Raw genomic sequence first — 27,308 nt, forward strand, 5'->3', positions numbered from 1 at the left:
TCCACAGATCATTAACCCCACTGTTAATATTTTGAATCACAGACCTTTAGCTTTGGAAGGAGCAAAAGCAGCTCTGTCTAACCCACTGTTCTGGACCCAGCTGTGTCTCCCCATCCTTGTTAACCTGCCTGGCGTTTGGCCCCAACACCGTCGTCACCATTGCGTCTCCTCACTCCTCTTCTGGAGCAAGGTCCAACCATAGTGGTTCACACCCAAGTCCAACCTTCAGGGCCAGGTGGCAAGACTGTCTCCAGGAGTCCTCTCACAGCTTCCTATCTCAGAGGAAGTGTGGTCCCAATGTGCATAGGGTCTGGCTTCTGTCCCTTTAGCGAGGTAGAGGGCAGGGTAAGAGAACAGAAAGTATGAGAGGATTACATGACAGGAGGCTGACTCTGACCAATGAGGAAGGTAAGACAGGAAGCAGTGTGTAGATAAAATTCTCTCCTGATTGTCCCAAGCTGCTGCGGCTCCATGTGGCCTCTCTGAGGACCTCTTCTCTATGTACCTGAGCCACTGGCTATTTTCTTGTAAGCTTCATAATAACCCCACCTTATATTTTCTTTCCCTCCTTATCTGCTTTTCCCCTTCCTCCTCGGCCTAGTTGCCTTGGAGTTGCCCCTTCCATTCAGGCCTCAGTCCATAATATTTGCCTCAGACTTGGATTTTTAAAGAATCAGTTATTAAGATATTAGCCACTTGTCAAAGCAGGGATTATAATAGATGGCCTTGTGACTACATCTACTTCTGCTTTATTGACTATGCCAAAGGCTTTCACTGTGTGGATCACAACAAACCATGGAAAATTCTTCAAGAGATGGGAATACCAGACCACCTGACCTGCCTCTTGAGAAACCTGTATGCAGGTCAGGAAGCAACAGTTAGAACTGGACATGGAACAACAGACTGGTTCCAAATCGAAAAGGAGTACATCAAGGCTGTATATTGTCACCCTGCTTATTTAACTTATGGGCTTCCCTGGTGGTTCAGAGGGTAAAGCGTCTGCCTGCAATGCAGGAAACCTGGGTTTGATTCCTGGGTCAGGAAGATCCCCTGGAGAAGGAAATAGCTAACCCACTCCAGTACCCTTGCCTGGAAAATCCCATGGATGGAGAAGCCTGTTAGGTTACAGTCCATGGGGTCACAAAGAGTCGGACATGACTGAGCAACTTCACTTTCTTTTCTTTCACTTTCTTTATTTAACTTATATGCAGAGTATATCATACAAAATGCTGGGCTGGATAAAGCACAAGCTGGAATCAAGATTGCTGGGAGAAATATCAATAACCTCAGATACACAGATAATATCACCCTTATGGCAGAAAGTGAAGAAGAACTAAAGAGCCTCTTGATGAAAGTGGAAGAGAGGGAAAAAGTTGGCTTAAAACTTGACATTCAGAAAACTAAGATCATGGCATCTCGTCCCATCGCTTCGTGGCGAATAGATGGAGAAACAATGGATACAGTGAGAAACTTAATTTTGGGGGGCTCCAAAATCACTGCAGATGATGACTGCAGCCATGAAATGAAAAGACACTTGCTCCATGGAAGAAAAGCTATGACCACCCCAGGCAGCTTATTAAAAAGCAGAGACAGTACTTTGCCAACAAAGATCCATCTAGTCAAGGCTATGGTTTTTCCAGTGGTCATGTATGGATGTGAGAGTTGGACTATAAAGAAAGCTGAGCCCCAAAGAGTTGATGCTTTTGAACTGTGGTGTTGGAGAGGACTCTTGAGAATCTCTTAGACTGCAAGGAAATCCAACCAGTCCATCCTAAAAGAAATCAGTCCTGAATATTCATTGGAAGGACTGATGCTGAATCTGAAACTCCAGTACTTTGGCCACCTGATGTGAAGAACTGACTCATTGGAAAAGACCCTGATGCTGGGAAAGATTGAAGGCGGGAAGAGAAGGGGACGACAGAGGATGAGATGGTTGGATGGCATCACCGACTCAATGGACATGAGTTTGAGTAAACTCTGGGATTTGGTGATGGACAGGGAAGCCTTGCATGCTGCAGTTCATGGGGTCGCAAAGAGTTGGCAACGACTGAGTGAACTGATGTGACTACTATTTGAGTAAATATTTACTGTATTCTAAAACAATTTCAATGTCAAGCTTTCAAGGGGTATACAGAATAAATATAAATAAATATAAATATATTTATATTATATTATATATAATACATATTAATATAATTAATTATATTAATATATATTATAAAAATAAATATAAATAAAAATTTCACGTGCTTTGCAAAAAAAAAAAACCTGTTATAAAGTGGTTAATAGTTGGGACTGTTGGAGTCAGGGAAATCTGAGGTCAGATCCTGTTTCCAATATTTGCCAGTACTTGGTGTGTGATTGTGGCGAAATGTACAAAGTCTTTCCCAGCTTTGGTGTTCTTAAAATATAGGCCTGTGACAATTTAACTGTGTGTCTTGGGCCTTGATTGAAACTGCCATGGCCTCGAGGAACTTAGCCTTTGCATGACAAGGTGGGCGGGGACTGAAGATGGTTGATGAATGTATGGTTCAGCCTGCTACTTTGCGCCAGATATCAGTCACAGGGGTTCAGGTGGGGAGGTTATCTGACAACAGCATCTATATGGTTGGAAGAGACTAGAAGGAAAAAGAAAATGCGGTCAACACTAGAAATTGCAGTTGTGCTTGTCAACTTGTCAGCTGAATAAAAAAATAAGAGGTTAGTAAACAGCATCGAGGAGTGTAAGATAAGATTAGATGTGACAGCTTTGCCAGGACGTCTTCTTGGGGCTATGGAAAAAGTAGAAGCAGAAAAGCACATTTTGGTTTCTCTGTTTCTCTTATCGGCATAGCTTAGGGAAAGTCTATGTGTTAGAAATATCACCTCACATACTGTTTTCTTTTTCTCCCAGGCAGTTTACTAACCACTGTTTTTCATTGTGATATATTGAATATTTCATTTGCAAATATCCAAAATCCTAAGAGGAGGAAAAATGAGAGAAAAAAAATACTTCAACGTAAGTTCTTTTTTCCTGGCTAGCTGACATCAGTTAAAGGAATCTTTTGTTTGTGAAAAGTTACCCATTACTATATTTTTTAAGATGATTAAGTGTCATGATATTAGAGTTTTGTGACAAAACATTGTGTTTGAAGTTAAAAATGTCTTTCAGAATATATATTTGATCCACACTATATAAATTTTTTTGGACCTACTCTCCATTTTGTAGTATTTTCATTTTACAGTGAAGAAAATTGAGGCTTTGTTGATATTTATTGGTTCACAGTAATAGAATGTGCATGTTATTGAGTTCTTAGATAAACCTCAAAATGCATTTGGCAGGGAGGAGTTAACTACAGGGTATTGGGTGACCCAAAGAACATTTGAGCAGTTAGAACTTGGACTCAGGGCTTAATTTTCTGGGATACTGACTCAGGTCAAGCTGCTTAGCTGGCCTGTTGAGGAAGCTGATGCACCCAGCCATTAATGCTAGAAACTTGAACTTGTTGTATTGATGCCTCTTGAACATCAGGAACTTGACCTTGCCTCCACTGAAACCTCAGGAAACTGGATGCCTACCAATGCTTACCATTCCCAGTGCCAGCAATATGGAAGCTGCCCAGAGAGCTTGTTTCCACTTGTTGCTTGCCTGTGACTTGATGGCTCAGTGGGTGCATCTGATGAGTGAAGCACAGGTTCTATGTCTGGGATCTGGCTGCAGTTTAACATCAACAGTGGGTACATTAGAATACCTCCAAACATGGAAAAGTTATTCACAGGAAGATAAACTACCACTGATCTGCCAAATTTAATACAGATGGGAAATTCTAATGCTCACCTGCATGCCTGGTCCTAAGTTGGTGCTCTTTACCATTATGCTGTGTGGCCTCAGTACTGCCTCTGCTTTATGCCAGTGCTTTGTGAAAGGTCATTCCTGGGCCAGTAGCATCAGCATCCTTAAAGCTTGTATAAATGCGGGTGCTTCCCCAAATCTACAGAATGAGAGACACATGCTGGAACCCAGCCATGTATTTTTTTTTTCAACTTTTTCTTTTTTTTTGATGTCCGATCTTATTTATTTGTTACTCTTAGAGCATTTCATTTTTGACTGGACTCAGAAGTAGAAGCTCTCAGAGAGGACAGCCTCCATTTCTTGGCAATCTGTTCCTGCCGTTTTTCTTTGGCCTCCTTCATTCTCTTGGCCAAAAGTTTAGCATATTCTGCAGCCTCTTCTTTGTTTTTCTTAGTACGCTGTTTCTTCAGAGGAATACGCCGGCGTTTGTGTTGCCGAACTCGTGGAATCACGAGACACTGAATCTTGGGTGCTTTAGTCCTAGGTTTCTTACTTTCTTTGTTTAGGGGCTTTCACACAACATACTGGCAGACATCATCTTCTTTAGAGAGAGTGTAAAGTTTGCGGATTCTGCCAGCTCTTTTGGGACCCAGGCGACGAGGCACTGCAGTATCAGTGAGTCCAGGAATATCCTTTTCCCCTTTTTTCATGATGACCAAGTTGAGAACACTCAGATTGGCATCCACAGTGCAACCCCGTACAGATTTGCGCTTTCTCTCTCCAGTCCTCCTTGGTCTGTAACAGGAATGCCCCTTACTCAGTAGAAGGCGAACTCGGCCATGAGTCAAGACACCCTGCTTCCTGGGGAAACCCTGCTTATCGTTCCCGCCACTGATTCGGACCACATAGCCCTTCCATTCTTCACCCAGAGCGTCAGCAGCAACTTCTGTGGCCATACGCTTCTCGTAGAAGGTACGAAGTTTTCGTTCATCATCCACTTCAGTGAGCTTCTGGCAGCTAGTGGCCAGGAAAGAGATATTCAGCTTCATTCTGAAGTGGTCAACAGCCTCCAAGGTGCCACGAAAAAGAGCTACTTTTCTTTTTTTTTTTCCGATGTGGACCATTTTTAAAGTCTTTACTGAATTTGTTACAATATTGTTTTTGCTGTTTATGTTCTGGTCTTTTGGCTATGAGGCATGTGGGATCTTAGCCCTCCCGACCAGGGATCAAACTCACATCCCCAGCTTTGGAAGGCAAAATCTTAACCATTGGGCAGCCAGGAAAGTCCCCGTTATGTATGTTCAGCCAGTCCTCTGGGTGATTCTGAAGTGACTGCGATTTGAGAAGCATTATATAACCAAACCTTCATTTTGAGGGACTTGGTACTTTTTGAAAGCTGGGGGAAAAGCAATTGAAAACTGAGAGAATTAGAAACCATTACCATATTTTTACATAGTTCCTTTGTGATTCTTATCCATGTGTACGCGATGTCTTCATTTATTAGGACTTCATAAACTCATAGTAATTTACTAGAGTTGAAATATATCAAATAGAAGATTTGTTCAGTTGAGCTTTTCAATGAAGATGATGGGGTGCCAGAGATTTTTAACTCCATGTTACAGACCAGAAGGTCCCTTTATAACTGCACCTTAGAAGCTGAATCTTTTAATTTTTCATAAGCCCTGGAGGAGTTATCTTGGCTTGGTTACTCTAAGGAGTTATTGCAAAACAAATGGCACTTGCCTGCAAGGGTGGGAATGTGCATAAAGTCTGGAGTTCAGCGTGCCTTTCCTCCAGGTCTGTCTGTGTGCTTTGGTCTTTCTGAATTTAGAATTGCTGGCTTGTTATAAATTCTTAGCCACATCTGCAATGAATGGGATAGGAGATGATGGAACAGATTGCAAGGTCCTCAATCACTTATTCACTCGTTCATCCAGCAGTTATTTATCAAGAAAATAGCTTGTTTTACTGTGCTTTTGCTTTATTGTGCTTCACAGATATGCAGATACTGTGTTTTTGAGAAGTGGAAGGTTTGTGGCAACCTTGAATCGAGCAAATCTACTGGTCCTGTTTTTGCAGTGGCATTTGCTCACTTTGTGTCTCTGTCATATTTTGTTAATTCTCAAAATATTTCAAAGTTTTAAATTACTTTTATATTTGTTTTGGGGATCTGCACTCAGTGATCTTCAGTGTAATTATTGTAATTGTTTCAGGGTACCACGAATCACATTTATATGAGATGGCATACTGAATTCATCGGTGTTGTGTGTTCTGACTGCTCTACTGATGGGCCATTCCCTACCTCTCCACCTCTCCTCGGACAACCTTACTCCCTAAGACACAACGATATTGAAATTAGACCAGTTAATAACCCTATATTGGCCTTTAAGCGTTCAAGTGGAAGAAGAGTCAATCAGTCTGGCAGACTTGACTGTTGTCTTATTTTAAGACAATACTTTAAGAAATTGCCATAGCCACCCCAACCTTTAGCAATCACCACCTTGCTCGGTCAGCAGCCATCATCATTGAGGCAAGATCTTCCAGCAGCAAGAATACCACAGCTTGCCGAAGGCTCAGATGATGGTTGGTTTTTAACAATAAAGTATATTTAAATTCAGTTATGTACATTGTTTATTTAGACATAATGCTATTGCTTAATAGACTACAGTATAGTGTGTGTGTGTTAGTTGCTCAGTCACGTCTGACTCTTTGTGACCTCATGGACTATAGGCCACGAGGCTCCTCTGTCCATGGAATTTTCCAGGCAAGAATTCTGGAGTGGGTTGCCATTTACTTCTCCAGGGGATCTATCCAACTTAGGGATCAAACCCAGGTCTCCTGCATTGCAGGCAGATGCTTTATCATCAGAGCTACTAGGGAAGCTACTAGTGTTTACTATAGTGTAAACACTGACTTCTCTGCACTGGGAGACTGAAACATTTGTGTGGCTCACTTTCTTGTGATGTTCATTTTATTGCTGTTGAATTCTTTACCACTGAGCCACCTTGGAATCCCATATAACATACTAACAATGTTCACAGAGTTAAGTATCAAGTGAAATACTTCAACACAAAAATTAATGGCTTGAAACTTACTTGGGGGAGAAGACAAAGTAGGTATAATTTAAGAGGACTGTTAGCTCTTGAGAGTCTGCTTTGGACTGAGCATTTTACTAGTCACTTAGACATTTAAACTGCAGTCCATGTGAGGTAGGTGTGCTGCGTGATGAGAACTGGTGGAACAAAGCCTGTGAAAGGGCCACTGTCCTGTCCCCAAGGAGTTTACACGCCAGTGGGAGACAGGCATGGGTAATTTCAATGCAACATGGCCTAAATCCAAGAGAATAGGAATCTCTACCTATAAACATATGAGCTGAAATCCACCACATCCTGCACACACCCAAGTGTCAGCCCAGGCCCAGTCGGGGACACGCTGCTTCATCAGAGCGGGTGCACGTGGGGCTGACTGACGTGTGCGGTCCTCAGCGCATGTGTGTTCTTCCATTTGGATGCTGGAGCAGGAGAAACTGGGGGAAAGATGCGGGTGTGTTGTTTGACATCTGTAGTAGGGCTGACAGTGCAAGATCCGAGTAAGTCAGATGGTCTCCCTGTAGCCTTGGAACAAAGGTGATGTCGGGACACACTCCCAGTACAGTGGGGGTCAGTAAGAGTTACAGTGGCTACCCAACCAATAGATCTTTTTGTGTTCAAAACTAGTGAGTAGGCACTCCTGAGACACAGAAATAAAATGACTTGACAAAAATTATACAATTGGTAAGTGGCAGGGCCAGGATTACTCTCGAGTGCCTGCCCTTAGCCATTATATTAGAATGTTCACATAGTCACCACTGCTAGATAGAGCAAAGTGAGGTTTAGGGACATGAAGGAAGACCCCTTCCTTGGTGGTACACCTCTTAATGGTCAGACACAACTGGGCCTAATTACCTATCGATTTTGCTCCAAAGTCGTATCATATTTAGGCTAATTATTGTCAGGAAAAAACATTTGCACTTCAACTGTGTCAACTGTTGGGGCTTGTTTTGGGCATAAATTGTCCAGATTCACATGGATATGATTAAATAATAATTCTTAGAGGCACAGCTGGGAAGACAATTTGACTATCTCTTTTGGGGCTCATTCATTCTGGCAGGCCCTTCAAGAATAGTGTTGTGTGCTAGAGAGTGAGAACAAAAGATATTTACATTTCCCTGGCTCAATGCAACATTTTTTTGCATGTTCCCCGATACAGACCTATACAGTCTCAGCTTAGTACTGGTCTTATCACTTGAACAATTCAGACTTTTATTCCTTCAGAAAAATGTTAGCTTTTTCTCCCAAGGCATCTCTGCAACCTGTTGAGAGCTGAACTAACCTTTGATCTGGGTGGCGTTAGATGCCACAGTTTTCACTGTGCGATGTCTGCTTGTCCCTTTCCTCTCATGTTTCTGAAGGCTTTCATTCTCCTTTCAATGGTCAGTATTATGTTTGTCCTTTGGGCGCTCACTCGAAATGAAATTGTGAATTGACTGCTGGGCAAGTTACTTTAAAGTGTACAAGATGCTCACAATATCTTAGGCAGGACTGGCTACATAATTTGGGGATGTGTTTGTGCATGCTGAGTCACTAAGTCACATCCAACTCTGTGACCCCGTGGACTGGAGCCCACCAGACTCCTTTGTCTATGGGGTTTCTTACGCAAGAACACAGGAGTCGGTTGCTGTTTCCTTCTCCAGGGGATCTTCCCGAGCCAGGGAGCGAACCTGCGTCTCCTGCGTCTCTTGCATTGGCAGACAGTTTTCTTTATCGCTGAGCCACCTGGGAAACCCTTGGGGATACCCAAGGCAAACTAATAACAGTAGGCATTTTGTATTTTTGAGAAGCTCAAGGTAATGACCACAGAGCCTTAACCCTGCCACGTGAGAGGCCCTTCTGAGTCCTGGGTCCTGTGAAACTGCAAGGACCACTTACCTGTGAGCCTGACTCTCTATTTTAGGAAGATTGTCTCAGGGGGTAATTCCCAAATGTCTGTGTTCTGATACTGTTCTGTGGCAAAGCTTTCACTGGTGGTGGCAAATAGTGAAAAAAAGAGGACATTAAAGGTATGAGGTGATCTTTAAAAAAAATGTATGAGGTGATCTTATGCACTTTATAAAATTTACTAAAGGACTAATCCTTTAACTTATATCATTTTGCCATGTAAAATAGCCTTTCTTTTTGAGGTTATTGCAATGACAAACATAAAGTTATCTTTATCTGACAAAAATAACACATGGCAACCCCATCCTGGTGTTTTTTTCTCCCCTGGCCCCTGATTTTACCCATTAGAAATTCCCAATATCTTAGAACCATGGATCTAAAGTACCTAATGAGAATATATCATTGCTTTCCCCAAATTTTTCATCAGGAGGTACCTTCAGAAAGCAACATATTATTTAAGCTTCATGAAATTATTTGCTATTATGTTCTAAGTGATCATCAAGGATTGTTATATAAGAAATGGCTCTAAGATGATAGTTTCACCATTCCGTATTAAGAAGATGGGGCTCAGGTTGGATGCATGAGACAAGTGCTTGGGCCTGGTGCACTGGGAAGAGCCAAAGGGATCGGGTCGAGAGGGAGGTGGGAGGGGGGATCGGGATGGGGAATACATGTAAATCCATGGCTGATTCATGTCAATGTATGACAAAAACCACTACAATATTGTAAAGTAATTAGCCTCCAACTAATAAAAATAAATGAAAAGGAAAAAAAAAAAAGAAGATGGGGCTCCAGGTAGCACTAGTGGTGATGAGCCCACTGGCCAATGCAGGAGATGTAAGAGAGGTGGGTTTGATCCCTGGGTCGGGACGATCCCCTGGAGCTGCAGGAAATGCAGGAGGAGGACTCTCCTGGAGGAGGAAATGGCAACCCACTCCAGTATTCTTGTCTGGACAATCCTATGGACAGAGGAGTCTGGAGGGCTACAGTCCATAGGGTCGCAAAGAGTCAGGCATGACTGAAGCAACTAAGCATGCACACTTGCATATTAAGAAGATCGTTTGGCCATTCCATATTCAAATGATAGTTTCTGTACTATTTCTAATATCTCCTTTGCACATAAGGATTCACAAAATACATTCTTCCCAGGATTTAATGCCAGCAAAATCTGCCTCTCAAATGAGCTTGCTTGCACAAAGAGAGCGATAAAATCCATCCCAAAATTTAGTTGAGTGCTGAATTCGCGCTTCAATTACAGGATGGTTTTATGTCATTTTTCTAGGATCTCTCTTCCTTTTCTCTGAATGGTTTCTGATCTCTCTTGAGAAATTTGTATGTTAACTGTTCTTGCTCGGTTTTAAATGTTCTTACTGTAACACTTTTCAGATGTGTTCTTTTTTAAAACACTAGGTTGACTACGCATTGTAAACAGTCAAAAATACGGAATATTGAGTGACAAGAGTGTAGAGCAACATTTTGATGAGCTTGGAGAGCTTTAACCTCCAGAAGGAGTAATGCTCCAGTCAAAGGGATACACTTTCTTCTCCTGATACTTCCTGTATCTGCCTCATTTGCATTTTTCTCATATGATCATGCCAACTGGTAGGAAGAGAAGGAAGATGAAGATGACTTAGCTTCTTAGTGTACGTGTCAATTCCAGGTTCTGCAACGCTGACAGGCTGTTATTCTTTTTCCTCAGATGTGCAGTCAGTGTGAAGTATAAAGTATTATTTCTTTCTCCTCTAGAATATAAATTGCTTCTCTAAATTGCAGTTGCAAACATGAAGCATAATCCCAGGTTCAGTCTGAAAATGCATAGGCAAAAGGTGGTGTGTCTTGAAAATATTGTGGACAGGTGCCTCTTGCTAGCCGGGTTCTATGTTAGTAAACCTACATCTTAAATGGGGCTTTACAGACGTTTTCTTACATTTTAATAAGTGACTTACAGTTCTGTAGATCCACATTCAGTCAGCAGTGCTCTATATTCTTATACTTACGAAGTTTTAACTTTTATTTTCATGGCGGATTGTGTGTGCTCTTCATGAGGAAACAGTACAGAATGGTGGTTACGTGTTCCAAAAGAGGGGAAACTGACTTCATTCAGTAACCTAGAGTTACTGAATCTCAAGGATGCATTCATTGTCCACCCATTATTTTATTTCATTTGCATAATAATTTCATGAAAATACATTATTTCTATTTTTCATATATTATGAAAATGAGACTCAGAGAAGAAAATTGCCCAATATGACACAACTAGTAATTTGAGGAACTAGTCTGTGACAATATCTGTCCAAGTCATCTGATTTCAAAGACTGCACTTTGCCCTTTGTGTTGCTGAGCTGGATATTTGAAGTCTTCAGGCAGCTTGTAAGGAGGTCACTTGGGAGTTGATGATATTGGCTGTGTTCCCGATTCGTCACTCAGCCACACTTTACTGCCTGAAGACTTACCTACCGGAACCAGCCCCATCATCTTGCTAGAACTTTCAGAGCTCCTTTGACATTGCACTTGTTACCTTTGACAAGAACAAAATTAGGAAGCCTCAGATTTGAGGGAAAACCTCTTTTTCCCACTCAAGGCCACTCAGTGTAACATCTCATCTATACTTTAATTGGACACAAAACATTTTTTTGGACTATGTGTCATGTTAGAATGTCTTAGGAATGTAGTAATGAACAAGCACATGGGCTTATTTCTCCAAGTGCATTGTTTGAGATGCATAGTAAGCTAATAATCACACAAATAATTCATTAATTAGAATTCTGAACAATATTGCAACAGAGAAGTACAGGGTGTTATGAGTTAGAAAGAAGAACTAAGAAGTCTTGAGATTGGGTAGTGATCAGCTAAATGAAAGAGGTGGGATGGGCTGAGCATTCCAGGCCTAGCGTACAGATAGTGTATAGAGTCATCACATGAAAGTAAGCAACGTATGTATTAAGTTGCTGGAGGACAGAATGTGAGGATGCGATTACCTGGGGCTGTCAGATACTTTCAGTTAATACTTAAACTAATTCTGAATTCCATCCTCACCCCAAACAATTTTGTGACACACAGTACAAGCTAGCTCAGTACCTTACATATACATTAGGGATCTTGTGTTTTTCCTGAATTTTCAAATTACCTATTGCTGTGTAATAAACCTTTCTCAAACTTACTACCACATTACTGATAGCTTATTAATGATCTTGCATAGTTCTGTGAGCTGTCTGTCTCCAGCTAGGTGGTTCCAGAAAGCCCAAATTAAAGCTGTCGGATTCCTTCACTAGCTTTCTTGGTCTCGTGACTACAGTGTTGCCATATTCTATTGGTCAATAAATATCACTGAGGAAATCCCAGAGTTAAGGGAAGGAGGATTTGATTTGACCCTTCAGGGGTGTTCTTAGGACTTGAGGAGTGGGTGAGTCCCATTGGAGACGAACATGTGGAAAGGGAGATATCGTTGCCACCATCTTTGAAAAACGTAGTCTGCCGTGCTGAATAAAGGATTTGGATGCTAGTCAGGATTGAGACACACTCAGGGAAGCGAGCTTGTCTGCTCCTTCTGGTCCTTCTGATTTGATGCATATTTCAGGAACTGCCAAGATAGATATATCTTCCTTCTTTTAATCAGATCTTACTTGGATTCATTTAATCTTTATGATACGGCTTTGCAGAATAGATTCCTGCCAAGTATTTTTGATCAACTTATGTTATTTCTCTAAGTTAAAAAATCTGGTAAAAGTATAGAGTGTAGAAGCTTCCTTATCTGCTACATCAGGCTTTGACAAGGTTGTCAGTGATTCGTTGATTGAAAACCAACAATGACAGTAAACACTTGGGGTGCTTGCTGTGTGCTTGAAAGTCTTCCATTATTCTAAGGACTGTATATAAAGCCTCATGACAGGATAAGGGCCAGCTGTATGCCAGGCAGCATGCTCTGTTCTGGGTGTATAAGTATGAAGAGAAAAAGGTACAGTGCTGCCCTCATGAGTTTCTAGCATAAAGGAGGGTTAGATTAGTCAAATGTTCACACACATGTGAATTGACGTCTCATACACAAAAGCACTTCATGAGGAGAATAGCAACTTAGCTTAATGAAGATGTACCTGTTTCATGCCGGGCCTGGAGTACTTTGCATCAGTAGATGATAATTCCTAGTGTGAATGATGTGTAGGAATTATCATCCACTGATGTAAACTGTTCCATGAATGATGTGTAAAGGTCGTTACTTAGGTGAGTATTCTGGGGCTTGGGGAGTTACTTGAATAATTGTAAGCTTCTGTCTACACAGACTGTAGAAAGGAGCTGAAATACAGATTTGATGATGATGAAGCTCCTCTGAGTGCTGTGGTAGAGTTAGCTCCTTGTGGTATTGATTTGAATGGACAGACATGACTGAAGAGCAATGGGAATTACTTAGAAATAGTGTTTCTTAGCAAATTCAGTCATTTTTATGACATATGTGACCACTTTTTCCTCCTGGAAAATAAAAATAAAATTTTTCTGGCCCCATAAGTTAGAAAGAATGATGTTCCCATCCCATAGAAGTAATAAAGAAAGATACTTCTCTGGCCTTTTTGCTAAAACACTTACAAATATTCTTTAGAAGCCATGGAAGGACAATTTAGAACACCAAAATCTTTACATTTGGAGCCAAGATTTGACTCTCTATTTCATCTCTACCTTTTCTAACCAAGCACCCTTGGGTGTGTCACTTAGCATTTTTGAACCTCAATTTCCTCATCTATAAAGTGGGATAATATCTTTATATTACATGGCAGTAAAACACTATGGAAAGCATTCTATTAACACATTATAAGTATTTAATACTATTTGGCAGCACTTGGGATAGAATATTGTTTCTAGCTTAGACAAAAGCCTTTGTATCTTATGTATTCTATTTTATTTTAAGATCAATAATTGCTTTCAAAATAATATTGGACCTTGATATCAGTTGTTGTTAGGGCTGATGGCTATTTGGTGTGTAAGATCACATTTTATGTCATCATTTGAATATTTGACTAATTTGGTCACCTGTGGGTTTAGTGACTAGTCAGTTTATTCTGCTCTATGATATTTTACCATAGAGAGTCCTTATTATCTATTTAAAAAGTTGAGTAGGGCAAGTAATTGCTATAACATGAAACTGTTTATTGATATTTACCTCAAAAAGTAGTCTCCATTCAAACATCTCCTGTGCTTAATGAAGCCATCTTATCCTACATCTGACATCAAATATCACAATGGGTGATTACTTGCTGAAATATAATGCAAATGATGTAAATCACTGGAAAATTATCACTTCTTTTGAGTGAATTAGAAAGAAGTGAACCATATCTTGTAATGTTTTCATGCAATTTTGTCATAAAAATACTGCCTCTGAAATTGTATTTTTTGTTTCATTTAAAATTTTTTTAATTTCCGTTTTTAAGGAATTTTATCAATCCAGATTTCTCAATCATTTATTATAAGATTACAGTATATTCTTAATTGAATGCTTTTGGGTACAACTGTCCTCCAAAACAGAGTTCTTATTTTATTTTAAATTAGAACCTGGCATTCAGTTTAATAAAGTGTGAAAGGAAGATGATAGAGATCAAGAAGATAAATTTTGAGGGCTAAAGTTATTTTCAGCAATTAAAAAAAATGGATTCATCTTTTTCTTTGTGTTTATTTAAACTATATATCAAAAAATACAGCTTCTTAAAAATAGTTACTAGTTTAATATGAATTATTGTTAACTTGATTGTTAGTTCAATAATAACCACTATTCTTCTTTGTAGACTTGGGATTAAAAGAAGTAATGATAATTGGAGGATGACCCAGAGAGGAGTGGATAAAATATAACTTACAATTTTTCTTTTAATTTCTTCTACCTTCCCCTTGTTGCAAACGTTTCTGTTGAAATCACACACTGACTATTATTTGTTCTGATTGATGGTTCTCAAAGTGAAAGTGAAAGTTACTCAGTTGTGTCCAACTCTTTGTGACCCCATGGAATGTAGTCCATAGAATTCTCCAGGCCAGAATACTGGAGTGGGTAGCTTTCCCTTCTCCAGGGGATCTTCCCAACCCAGGGACTGAACCCAAGTCTCCCGTATTACAGGCGGATCTCAAAAGAGGTGACAAACTCTAGAATCACCTGGATAACTTTTAAAACACTAACACCCAGGCCCCACCCAATCCAGTTAAATGAGGGTAAGACCCAGCCCTGCCTACTTTTAGGATTTGTCCAAGTGAGTCTACAGTATGACCAAGGTTGAGAACCACTGACTTGGACCCTTATCTAGCACTCTCTCAGAAGTCAGTGTAGGATGGCAGTTAGCAACCCCTCCAGGAACCCATCGAGTCAAGAATGTCTGCAGCTTTAACTTGTTCTTTATTCTCAGCAGTTCTCCTATTGCTCCCACTTAGGAGATCTGAGCACCACCATTTAGAGCACAACTGGACCTTAAACAAGGTTCCAGCTTGGCTGCCATTGTTGGCAGGAATTGCTTTCTTTAGAACCAAGCCAATTATTCTCTCAAACAACTTTCAGCTTAATATCATCGTAGATTGGCAAGGGATAAATAGCTACCTAATCTAATACCCTCTGACCCTGCTGAAGCTTTTTAGCTGCTACATACTGCCCTTGAAATGGACTGGTACAAAGTCATGGTGGGAATTTCCCTGATTTTCAATTGAGGAGGTGCCCAGACACGCTATGAGGTGGAGAGACCCAGCTGCTGAGAAGGATGAAGCTGCCAGGAATAGCTTTGGTGCTGGAGCCGGGAACCTTGTCTGTCTCGCTCACTTCTTGGTCCCTGGCTCTTCGAATGGTATCAACCACAGAGTGTGCATGTGATGAAAACTTGTTGGCTGAAGGCATAAAGCATGAAAAGCTGAAGTGCTGAGTGGCTCTGAGAAAAGCTATTAAGCACCAGCGCTCTCCCTTCCCCAACACAGCTGACTGATTGTATGATAATGGTTATTACTGAGTGCTTATTTGTGCCAGACATTGTACTGAGATTATACACACACTCACACACATGTATGGGCACACAGATATGCACACAGAAATTATATTCTTTCTTGTTTAAAACTCGTAACAGCCTATGCAATACTCATTGTCCTCATGGCATAGTTGGGGGTAATGAGACTTAAACTGGCTGACCAATATTTCTAAGTAACATAGCCAAGTAATAGCAGAATTGTCATGGGAGATCAGGTCTCCCAATTCTAAGCCTGTGTGATGGAACCAACTATGTGATACTAATAAATCTTTCCATGTCCAGCTTCCGATTCCTTAAACATTTTCACAAGCATCGCCCCTTGTAGAGAAATTATCACTCTCAGAAGTCAGGTTATTCCTGCGTTTGATGACTTGCCTACCTCTCTTGGAAGATCAGTTTCAGGAGAAGAAAGGTATTGTTTTTGCTGTGTTGTTCACCATGTTACCCCCTGGAGAATGATTAGGTACTCACCTTTAGTCCTTGTTTGAGTGACTAGCCCCACATCCAGTTGCTCAGTCAAGGTAGCCGGGCATTATCTTTGCCCACTGTTAAGCCTCACTCACTACCCATAATGGGATGCTGTGTTTACCTCCCTGGTGGCACGCAAATCTATTTTTCCCCTCCATTCCCACACTACTGCTTTAGTTCTTGCTCTTATTCTCTTTGTAGAGTAGCCTTCAGATCTATCTCCCTGTCTTGAGTTTCACCAGCTGATTCACAAAACTTACAGTGCAGTGGTTCTTCCCTGGAGGAAGTGTTCCTCTCCGCCTCTAGGTGAAATTTGTCAGTGTCTGCAGATATTAACTGGTTGTCACATGTGGGTTGTACTGGCATCTGTTTGGAAGGGACTAAAGATGCTGCTAAGTATTCTGCTTTGAGCAAGATGACAAAGAATTACCCGGCCACAATGTCAACAGTGCAGGCGTAGAAAAACTCTTCTAGAGTGAACTTCTTAAAACCTCATTCTGATGTATGTATAGTCAAACCTTTTCAGTGACTGCCCTCTACCAAGAGGGTAAAACACAAAGTCCGTAGTGTCACATATGGAATATAGTTGTGATTTGCTGCCTCCTTGCTACTTCAGCTACATCTTTCATTTTTCTTCCAAGTGTGCATAAAATTCCAGCCACTTTAAACAGTTTGCATGTTCTCAAAAGCATTCTGCTATTTGCTGTATTCTACTTGTTAAAGTTCCCAGGCAAGATTCTGAGACGTGCTCTTAGACTACCCTAAGTACAGTCACTCAAACCTTGAGTGGGCTGTGTGGTTGCCGTGTTAGGCCCTGGAGGCACAGCAGAGAGTAGAATAAATGTGGTTCCTCCCTGGAGGTTCCTGTCTTCATCTCCTGTAGCTAGCTTAGAGCTCTATAGCACTTCAAGCTGTCACTCCATCGTCAGTAGGCCACTAAATACAACTTAATTATCACTTCAAATAAAATGAGCAGTACTTATTTAAGGTTATTCTCAGTTCATATCAAATTCACATTTACTTCTCTAAAAAATGTGTGTGTGTTTTAAGCAATGGTTTCTGCAAATCAGTTTCTAGACAAGAGCCATACCTTGTTTGTGGTTGTGTTCTTTAAATCTCTTTGAAGTCTCTTGGGTTTTGGGGATCTAAGAACCAACTTCTTCCATCTTCCCCTCCCTCTCTCCTTTCTCCCTCCTTTTCTCTCCATTCCTCCACCTCTCCTTCCTCCCTTCATCCCTTCTTAATTTCCCCTATCCCAGTCTTCATCTCTTCCTCTCTTCTCTATCTCCCATTCAATTATTTTGTAGAAGCAATTGGTTAGTTGTCCTGTAGAAAGTCCCAGGTTTTGGAGTTTAGATTTTTCTGACTGCTCCTTTGTCCAGGTATTTAGCTCATTACCCTATTCTACATGTTCCCTGCAGACTGGAAGTTGATAGAAGTAGATATATTTACATATATTTTTGCAAGAATAATTCATAAGGGGTGCCGTGTATTTTCATGTATCATCGTATCAGTTGTAAATAGTGTGTGGTTGTTTCAGTTTTAGCAAATATTTAAATTGGGTCCAGATGCTGAGAAGTGACAGTCTGAACTTCCCCATCAACTTTGCACTTACTGGTTTTACTATTCATTAATGGCTACTGATTGCACAAATCAGTTATTTATTAAATATTATAAAATGGTGGCAGTCTAATCATTTCATTCTGTTTGCACTTATTAGATAAGATTTCCCTCTATCAGCCTGACTTATATTTACTGTGAAATCCAATTTAAATAGGAATAGTAGCATAAATTTTATTTTCTCTCTTTATTCATTAATTTTTGGAGAAATACAGTGGTGCCTTAACATTCTTTAGTGGAATCCAATGAATCTAATTTTGTTTTACCCTTTATCCCTTCTCTTCCTTTCCCCCTGTTATTGTAAGTGCATGGCCTTTCTATCTATTACCTCTTTTAAATGAATGTCTTCCAATGTTTAATAGAAACCTTTGTCCACAATGAATGTTTATAGTTTTTTCTAATAATCGAAGAAGCAATTTTTATTTTAGAATGTGGAAAAGAAGTTCTCTGAGAGAATTAAATAGGGGTTGTTACTTAGGACAATAGATCTCACTGTTCTGGATGTCTTGCCTTACTTGTTGACCTACTATGTGTCAAGACATCAGACTCGGTACAAGTTTTATAGCAGATTTATTGTTGGTCATCAGATCTATGAATTATTTATCATTAGAACCAGATACTGGTGGAATATGCAGTTTGCTAGATAATCTAGAGATGTCTCAAGCCTCCCCTTTGCAGCAGGCTTTGGAGGATTGCAGGTCACAGTGGAACCTCTGTGATGTGTGTGTAATTCCCTCGTGTGAGCAAGTGTTAGAGGTTCTTGGATAGTGACATTTTCTAGGTGAACTAACTGGTTGAAAAGGACTTCAGCTGCGTTATAACAGGAGCATGAGTTTAAAGGAGTTACTGCAATATTTTAATTTGCGATTGATTTCCTAGACTTTCTTGATCAGCTCTTTCCATCTCCCTCTTTGCCTGACTGCTTCACATTTAACAAATGGCATTTATGCCAACCTGCTTGCCTTTTAGAGTTGTGATGTAGTTTAATCAAGGGGCTTTCCTGGTAGCTGAGCTGGTAAAGAATCTGCCTGCAATGCAGGAAACCTCAATTTGATTCCTGGATCAGGAAGATCTGCTGGCGAAGGGATAGGCTACCCATTCCAGTATTCTTGGGCTTTCTTTGTGGCTCAGCTGGTAAACAATCTGTCTGCAATATGGGAGACCTGAGTTCGATCCCTGGGTTGGGAAGATGCCCTGGAGAAAGGAAGGGCTACTCACTCCAGTATTCTGGCCTGGAGGATTTCATGGACTATATAGTCCATGGGGTCACAAAGAGTCTAAGCGACTGTAGTTTAATCAAGGTTATGTAAGAGCCTAAGTTATAACTGAGTTTTCAATATCCTATTCCTGTATATGTCTTGATGTCTTATAATTTTACCTGGTTGATGCACACAGATTTTCTGTGCTGGCAGTGGACTGTTATAGAGATGATTTCAGTTATAATTACCTTTCATTATTGGAAGTTGGAACACATAGAACAGTCTGGGTTTTTTGCTTGTCATATATCAATTTTAAAAAATGATGAATATAGTAGTTACGTGAACTGGTGAGTGAAAGTTGCTCAGTCATGTTTGACTCTTTGTGACCCCATGGACTATAAATCCCTAGAGTTCTCGAGGCCAGAATTCTGGAGTGGGTAGCCTTTCCTGTCTCCGGGAAATCTTCCCAATCCAGGGGTCAAACCCAGGTCTGCTGCATTGCAGGTGGGTTCTCTATCATCTGAGCCACGAGGGAAGCCACGTGAACTGGTAATCAAGATTGCATCATTGAATGATCCTGGTCCTTGTCTGATTGCTTACAGGAGCAACATATTCTAATGTATCCACTCACTTTCTCTTGATTCAAATGGACTATATCTTTGGATTATCTGCTTTAAAATACTTTTAAGGCTTATAAAATAATTTTAAATAAAAATAGCTTCCATTTACTGATACTATGTGCTGGGTTCTAGGATATTATACTCTTTTAATATGCCTTTTATTATTTGATATTCAAAGCAACCTATGGATTTTCTGAAGAAACCTCAGTCTTATACAGGTTGAGACATATTCCCAGTCTACCTGGGAAAATATGTAACTGGAAGTAGAAGTCAGATTAGCTGAAATCTGCTTGATTCCAGAGTTTATGCTTTTAACTGTAAACTACTGTCATCTGTTAAAAAGATGAACTCTCTTTCCATAGAGTGTTGTTAAATCTTTTCCCATCATAATAAATACCTGTTTATATAAATTAGCATATATTTGTAAGTATGAATATATTACATAGTTTTTAATAACCTAGAAGTTCATTTCTTAACATCAGAGCAGAATGAGATGAAAGAGGCAAAGTTTATAGTCCAAAATTATTAAAAATATATTCTTTATTTGCTCCAACCTTTAACAGGCATAAAAATAACCTAAATATGTGGCTCGCTATCCGTAGTTTTTTAAATTCCCTTTTCTAACTCACAGCTCTTCCCTCTTCAGATTAATTCTTCAAATTCCTTTTTCACCATCTGTCTTTTATAAATAATATTCCCCTTTCTGTCTTTTCCAGTTAATTTAGGAAAGAGTTATTCCTGTTTAACTGGTAAGAGATAATCAAATCTGTGGCTTTCAAACTTTCTTGAACATATAAAATGTGTGGAGAGTATCAGAAAATAATGTATTGGACTCTGACATTTCTATTTTACTCTGTTCCATTCTGCTCCACTCCACCCTTCCCAACCCCTCTATTCTCCTCTGTCCTCTATTTAAAACTTCCAGTTACAGTTTTATGATTCATGAATGAGTTCTGAGCAGCAATAAGAACCTGAATCACGTAATTATCTTTGATTAGAGAAAAAGAGAAGTCTGTGAACATGGTTAAATTAATAATTTTGCTCCTAATACCCATATAAATGCATGTCACCATTGCTTTGCTAAGACTTACTTTAGTGGGAATTTTTATTTTGAAAAGTCATATTAAAGTTATTATTAATTAAAGAGGGGTAATGATGAGGTCAGAGGGGAATGAAGTAAAGCACTTTGAAAATAATAGGATTAAGCTGGATTTTGGCTTTAGTATATTTTGTATCATTTAAAAGTTGTTTCATAGAGTTGTTTGGCAACATAGGTGTTTCCTTGGAAAGGAGATCAGAAGACAACAAATAATTTTAATAGGGAGTAAAGGAACAAGAGAAATTATAAGTATTGAAAATACATGTTTTAAGACAGACAATGACAAGCATTGGTGAGAATGAAAAAATTGGAAACCTCGTGTCTTGCTGAAGTGAAGTGAAGTCGCTAAGTTGTGTCTAACTCTTTGGGACCCCATGGACTGTAGCCTACCAGGATCCTCAGTCCATGGGATTTTCCAGGCAAGAATACTGGAGTGGGTTGCCATGTGTATTACTGAAGGTAATGTAAAATAGTGCAGCCACTCTGGGAAACAGTTGACTGTTCTTCAAAATTTTGAACATAAAGTTATCATTTGATACAGCAGTTCCACTACTGGGAATGCATATAACAGCAGTGAAAGTATATGTCCACACAAAAACTTGTATGTGAATGAATATTCATGGCAGCTCTGTTCATAATAGCTCCTAATTCTCAATAACCCCCAAATCTGTCAGCTGATAAATGGATCAAAAACAGAACATAGTATACTCACTCAATGGAATATTATTTGGCCATAAAAAAGGAAGGATGTCTTGTTACATATTACAAGATGAATGAATCCTGAGAGCATTATGCTAATTGGAACCAGTCACAAAGGACCACCTGTTGCATGATTTCATTGATATGAAATGTCTAGAACAGGCAGATTTATGGAGCTAGAAATTAGATTAATGGCTGTCTGGACTAAGGGTAGCGTGTGGAATGAGGTGGAGCTGTTAATGTGTTTGGAGTTCTGTTTTAGACGATGAAAACATTCTAAAGTTAGATCATGTTGATGGTTGTGTAACTCTAGTAATATAATAAAACCCACTTTCAAGTACACAAAGTGGGTGAATTTTAGAGTGTATGAATTATATCTCAATAAGGCTATTTTAAAAAGGAAATACATATTTAAGGATTATGGGGAAGTATTAAGTAAATTCTGCCTGGTGGGCTACAGTCCATGGTGTCACAAAAGAATTGAACACAACTTAGTGTCTAAATACCAACAACAAAATAATTTGATGACCCAATGATAGCCCTTACGTTTGCAGTGCAGTTAACATGTGTACTTATCACGTTATGGTTGTAACACTAGGTGCCTTCACATTTTGAAGCACACACTAGCATAGCAGTTTGGCTTAAGTTTGTGTAAAATGCATGTCCATAAGAATGTAGCCACTTAATAAAAAAGGTATTTTCAGAAAGACATCTAAAACTAAGTCCAATAAAATTGCCAAAATAGTTTAAGAACAGAAGGAAAACAACTATACACAGAATAGTTTTTACAATGTAAGCAGTAATTTCATGTTTCTAATTTTTTCAAGATTTTTATAACACTTTAAAATTAACCTTTTATTCTGTTCTCATGCTTTAACTGGGGACATGATTGCTTCTCTTGAAGCAGTTTAATTAAAATTTGAAGTAATTCAGAAATAGATAGCAGGCTTTCCTGGTAGCTCATATGGTAAAATAATCTGCCTGCCATGGGGGCAACCCAGGTTTGATCCCTGGGTCAGGAAGATCCCCTGGAGAAGGGCAGGGCAACCCACTCCAGTATTCTTGCCTGGAGAATCCCATGGACAGAGGAGCCTGGTGGGCTACGGTCCCTGGTGTCACAAAGAGTCAGACAGGACTGAGCGACTAATACCCACAGAGAAATAGATACCCGGATTTTAATTTCTTTTTTGAAAATAAATTTATTTTTAAATACACTTTGTATTTGGGAAGTTATTTTTTAATGTAGAAAACTTGTGAAGATAGTAGAGAGTTTCTTTACTCCTCTTACTCATTTTCGCTTAACATTAGCCATGGTATTTGTGAAAACTAGGAAAGCTATATTAGCACATGAATATTTACAAAGTTCCAGAATTTGTTCGTAAGTTTTTCTGCTAGTTTATTGATTCAGTCCAAGTTATCATGTTGTACGGAATCATCATGACTTAGTTTCCTCTGACTTGTGACAGTATTTTACTTAGCCTTCTCTTATGTGACCTTGACACTTTTTAAGAGGTCCTGGCCGGTGAGAGGTAAGAGGGAGGGTAGATCTGTGTATACATATGACCGATTCACTTCATTGTACAGCAGAAGCTAACACAATATTGTAAACAATTATATCCCAATTGAAAAAATTCTAGAAAAAAATAGACATTTCTAACATGTGAAAAAAAGAAAAGGATTCCTCAACTTAATTTTGACTAAATATTAGGCGAGTTTTGAGGCTTGGGAAAGAATACCACAGAAACCATGTCTCCTCCTTCTCACCTCCTGTCAGGAGGACACAGTATCAGCATCGCTTATTCCTGGTGTAACTTTGATCACTTGGCTGAGCTGGTGTTTGCTAGATTTCTTGACTGGAAAGTTCCTATTTTCCCCATGTGTATCCTATTTTTTGGAGGTAAGAACATAATTTTATATGATAAAACAAGAGCTACATTTTGATTTTTCTGTTTTATCTAGACACAAATACACCTTGTATATCTGTGTAGTAGGAAGATTCTTTTTTATCTTTCATTAAAACATTCAAATGATACACTGTTTATGATTCTTAAGTGAAAATTGGTTTTCATAACACACCAAAGATTCCACTGTGAGTTAGGCAGCTTTTTACTGGTGACAGTGAAAGTGTTAATATAAGATGAAAAATTCTCGTATCAAAGGGGACATATATTTAGGGCAATCTAATTAAAAAGCTCTTTCATGAGTGTGGGGAAAATATTCTTAAGTGTGCATTTTGTGTTGTATCTGGGAAGATATGTACATGTACTTTTCATGTGTTTGTCTTTCCATTTATGAAGTTCTATTTATCCTTGGAAATAGTATTTTAGTTTTATTTACTCCATCATGCACTTTACAGGTTCTACATCAAGAATTATATTTCCTCACTAGAGATTAAAAGTATCTTTAAAACTTTAAGATTGTTTTAAGACTTTAAGGAAAAGTCTATAAGACTTTTCCTATCCAAGGCTAATTCCTCTTGGTCCAGTTACCTCCTTTCCTCTTCAAGAATTGATTCCTTCAATTAGTTCCTCTTTTTTATTTAATTTTCAGCCGCTCCTTTAATATGGGCTTCTTCACTAGAGCTGGAAAGAAACTGGCTGGCTTAGCTTTAAAATGAACATATGTGCAGGCCCCATATGTGTGTGTGCATGTACCCACGCATGCATGCATGCATATTCTAGCACTTTCAGGCAAACACAGAAAAGTGTCTTGAGGCTTAAGGGCTTTGTCTGTCTGTCTGTGTCTCTAAATCTTTCCTTCTTCTCCTAAATCTCTTAAAAGAAGAGATTACGTTTTCTCTTTAGCATCCTCATTTGCCAATTTTAAACCCGTTTCATTCTGACTTCTATTGAGATCTCTCTAATGAAAGTGTTTTGTCTTTGTCACCAGTCGTCTCTAAATTTCAAATTAAATGGACTTTCTCCCACTAGAGTTTGACAGTTACTGAAACAGTGTTTATTTAATAAATATCAGTTTATTGAATGTTGCAAGAACTTTGAATACTGAATGAAATTTTGGCATATAGAAAAATACCTTTCACAGTTTTGTGAAGTTTAAATTTGCTTCCTTTATTATGACTGATGCCTTTTCCCTTCCATTGATGTATGGTTCATATCTGTGAATCTGAATGGAGAGTAATAGCTGGTATAGTGGGGCAATGTAATAGCCTTTGCAATGTTCATATGGAATATTATTGTGCATTTTTACTTAGCTCTGTAATTTCAGTAAATGGTTTCAGGCCAGTCCATGACCTTCTTTTACCCAACCACTCTATCCTTTGGATCCCCAAAGGAAAACTTGTACTTGTTCTGGACAAGAGAAAATGGGATGAAAAGAAACATTTTTCACCCAGAATAGGTTACATGTTCTCTTTCCTGAGAAAGATCATCTGGTCATCTGAACTAAAGATACAAATTCTTAAAAATGAAGGAGGAGCCCTATCCTCTGGTCATGGAAGCAGGACAAGTATCTGGCCACAGAAGAGAGGGGTTTTTAAGCAATGCTAGAGAAAGTTTCACTGATCAAGCCTTGAGAAATATTTTCCCAGGCTCAAATACAGAACCACAAGAGGAAACTTCTGCATCTTTATATAAGCCAAGCTGCTTCTCACAGTGTTTTATCTATGCTTGTCGGGTTCCAGTGGATCTGCTCAGAGGTTTTCTCCCTTTCTTCTCTCATAAATTTACCTTCATTTAAGCTTCCTTTATTTCAAGACACATTGGAGAGAGTAATGGAATAGATGTTCCTACTAGGGGAAGGTACCTCAGTCTCATCTCAGTATTGTCAGCATTTTGCTGAGTTGAGAATGATGCTAATAAATATTAATAACAGTGACAGTATCAGTTACCATTTATTGAGTACCTGCCATGTACTTACAAAAGGCATCCAGGCATTTTACAAATATTCTGACATCAGGAACCATGTCTGTTATTCACTGCTATATCCCCATCCTTGGCAGTTACTGTGATGTGGAAGGCAGTTAATACGTGCTTACACACACACCTCAAGACATTGAGGGTTTGGTTTCCAGCTCAATGCAGTAAAGGCAACATAAGTTTATGTTTGTATTTAGTTTATGTTAAGTTTATGTTTACACTATCTATCAAATGTGCTTTAGCATTGTCTAAAAATGTGCATACTTAATTTAGAAATACTTTGTTATTAAAGAAATCCTGATCATCTCTGGGCCTTCAGCGAGTTGTAATCTTTTTGCTGGTGGCAGGTTGTGCCTAAGTTTGACGGCTGCTGACCTATGAGGGTGGTGGTTCACCTTCACCCCAGGTGAAGGCTGGGGTGGCTTTAGCAATTTTTTAAAAATAAAAAAATAGTGAAGTTTGCTGCATCAATAGACTCTTCTGTTTAAGAATGATTTATCTGTAGCATCAATGCTGTTTGATAGTATTTTACCCAGAGTAGAACTTCTTTCAAAATTGAAGTTAATTCTTTCAAACCCTGCTGTTGTTAAAACAGCTAGATTTATGTAATATTCTAAATCCTTTGTCATCCTTTCAACTTAGGGTAGACTTCATCTCTAGAGAACACTTTCTTTGCTTATCCGCAAGAAGCAGCTTCTTATCCATTTAGGTTTTATCATGAGATTGCAGCAATTCAGTCTTAAGTTTTCACCTCTAGTTCTAATTTTCTTTTTATTTTCACTATATTGCAGTTATTTCCTCCACTAAAGTCTTGAGCCCCTCAGAGTCATCCATGAGAGTTCAAATCAACTTCTTTTAAACTTTTGTTAATGTTGATATTTTGACCTCTTCCCATGAATCACAAATACCCTTAATGGCATCTAGAAGGATGCCCACAGTCTCCGGAGGAATCACTATCTATGGCAACTGTAGCCTTTAAATAGCCTTTAAACTATAGCATATTAAATGTCTGTTTTTTCTTTTCTTTTCTTTGAAATATTTGGTCATGCCATATGGTTTTTGCAGGGCTGCCCAGGGCTTGAATCCACGCCTGCTACAGTGGACGTGCAGAACCTTAACCAAGGACTGCCAGGGAAGTCCCCAAAACGTATTCCTTAAATAATAAGACTGGAAAGTTGGAATGGCCACAGGCTGCATAATGGGTGTTGTGCTAGCAGTGTGAAAACAACATCGATCTCACTGTACATCGCCATTATAGCTCTTGGGTAACCAGGTGCATTGTTCATGAATGGTAATATTCTGAAAGGAATCTTTTTTTGCTGAGCAGTGCGTCTCAACATTGAGCTTAAAATATTCAGTAACCACGTTGTCAGCAGATGTCTTGTCATGCAGGCGTTGTTGTTCCGTGTATAGAGCACAGGCTGAGCAGATTGGGCATTATCCTTAAGGCCCTAGGATGTTTGGAATGCTAAGTGAGCTTTGGCTTCAACTTCAAGGTGCCCCTGCATTAGCCCCTAACGGAAGAGTCAGCCTGTGCTTTGATGCTTTGAACCCAGGTGTTGACTTCTCCTCTCTAGCTTTGAAAATACTAGATGGCATCTTCTTCCAATGGAAGGATGTTCTGTCTACATGGAAAATCTGCTTCTTAGTGTGACCACCTTCACTAATGAACTTAACTAGATCTTCTGAATGACTCGCTGCAGCTTTTACATCAGTACTTGCTGCTTCACTTTGTACTTTGATGTTATAGAGGTGGCTTCTTTTCTTAAATCTCATCAGTAATTTTAAAACTTAACCCAGTTTTAAAAAGCGCAATGTGAGGTTAATCTCATCTCAGACTCTGCTAGCTACAAAAACTTTCTGCAGCTTCCTCAGTTATCTCTGCCTTCTTAAAACTGAAAAGAGTTAGGACCCTGCTCTGGGCAGGCTTTGGCTTAGGGCAATGCTCTGGCTGGTTTGATCCCCTATCTAGACTATTATGAGTTTATGCCTATCAGCAATAA

The 27,308-nt window shown here is 39.3% G+C and overlaps 1 protein-coding gene and 1 pseudogene across 2 annotated transcripts in view; one reads left to right on the plus strand and one right to left on the minus strand.

The window, feature by feature from the left end:
• NAV3 (neuron navigator 3) overlaps positions 1-27,308 on the plus strand; it is an 889,111-nt gene that overhangs the window by 198,744 nt on the left and 663,059 nt on the right. The window lies entirely within an intron of this gene.
• Positions 4,078-4,821, minus strand: LOC110132513 (small ribosomal subunit protein eS6-like; annotated as a pseudogene).

The sequence above is a fragment of the Odocoileus virginianus genome, chromosome 24 (assembly GCF_023699985.2).
Source record: "Odocoileus virginianus isolate 20LAN1187 ecotype Illinois chromosome 24, Ovbor_1.2, whole genome shotgun sequence".
Lineage (NCBI taxonomy): Eukaryota > Metazoa > Chordata > Mammalia > Artiodactyla > Cervidae > Odocoileus > Odocoileus virginianus.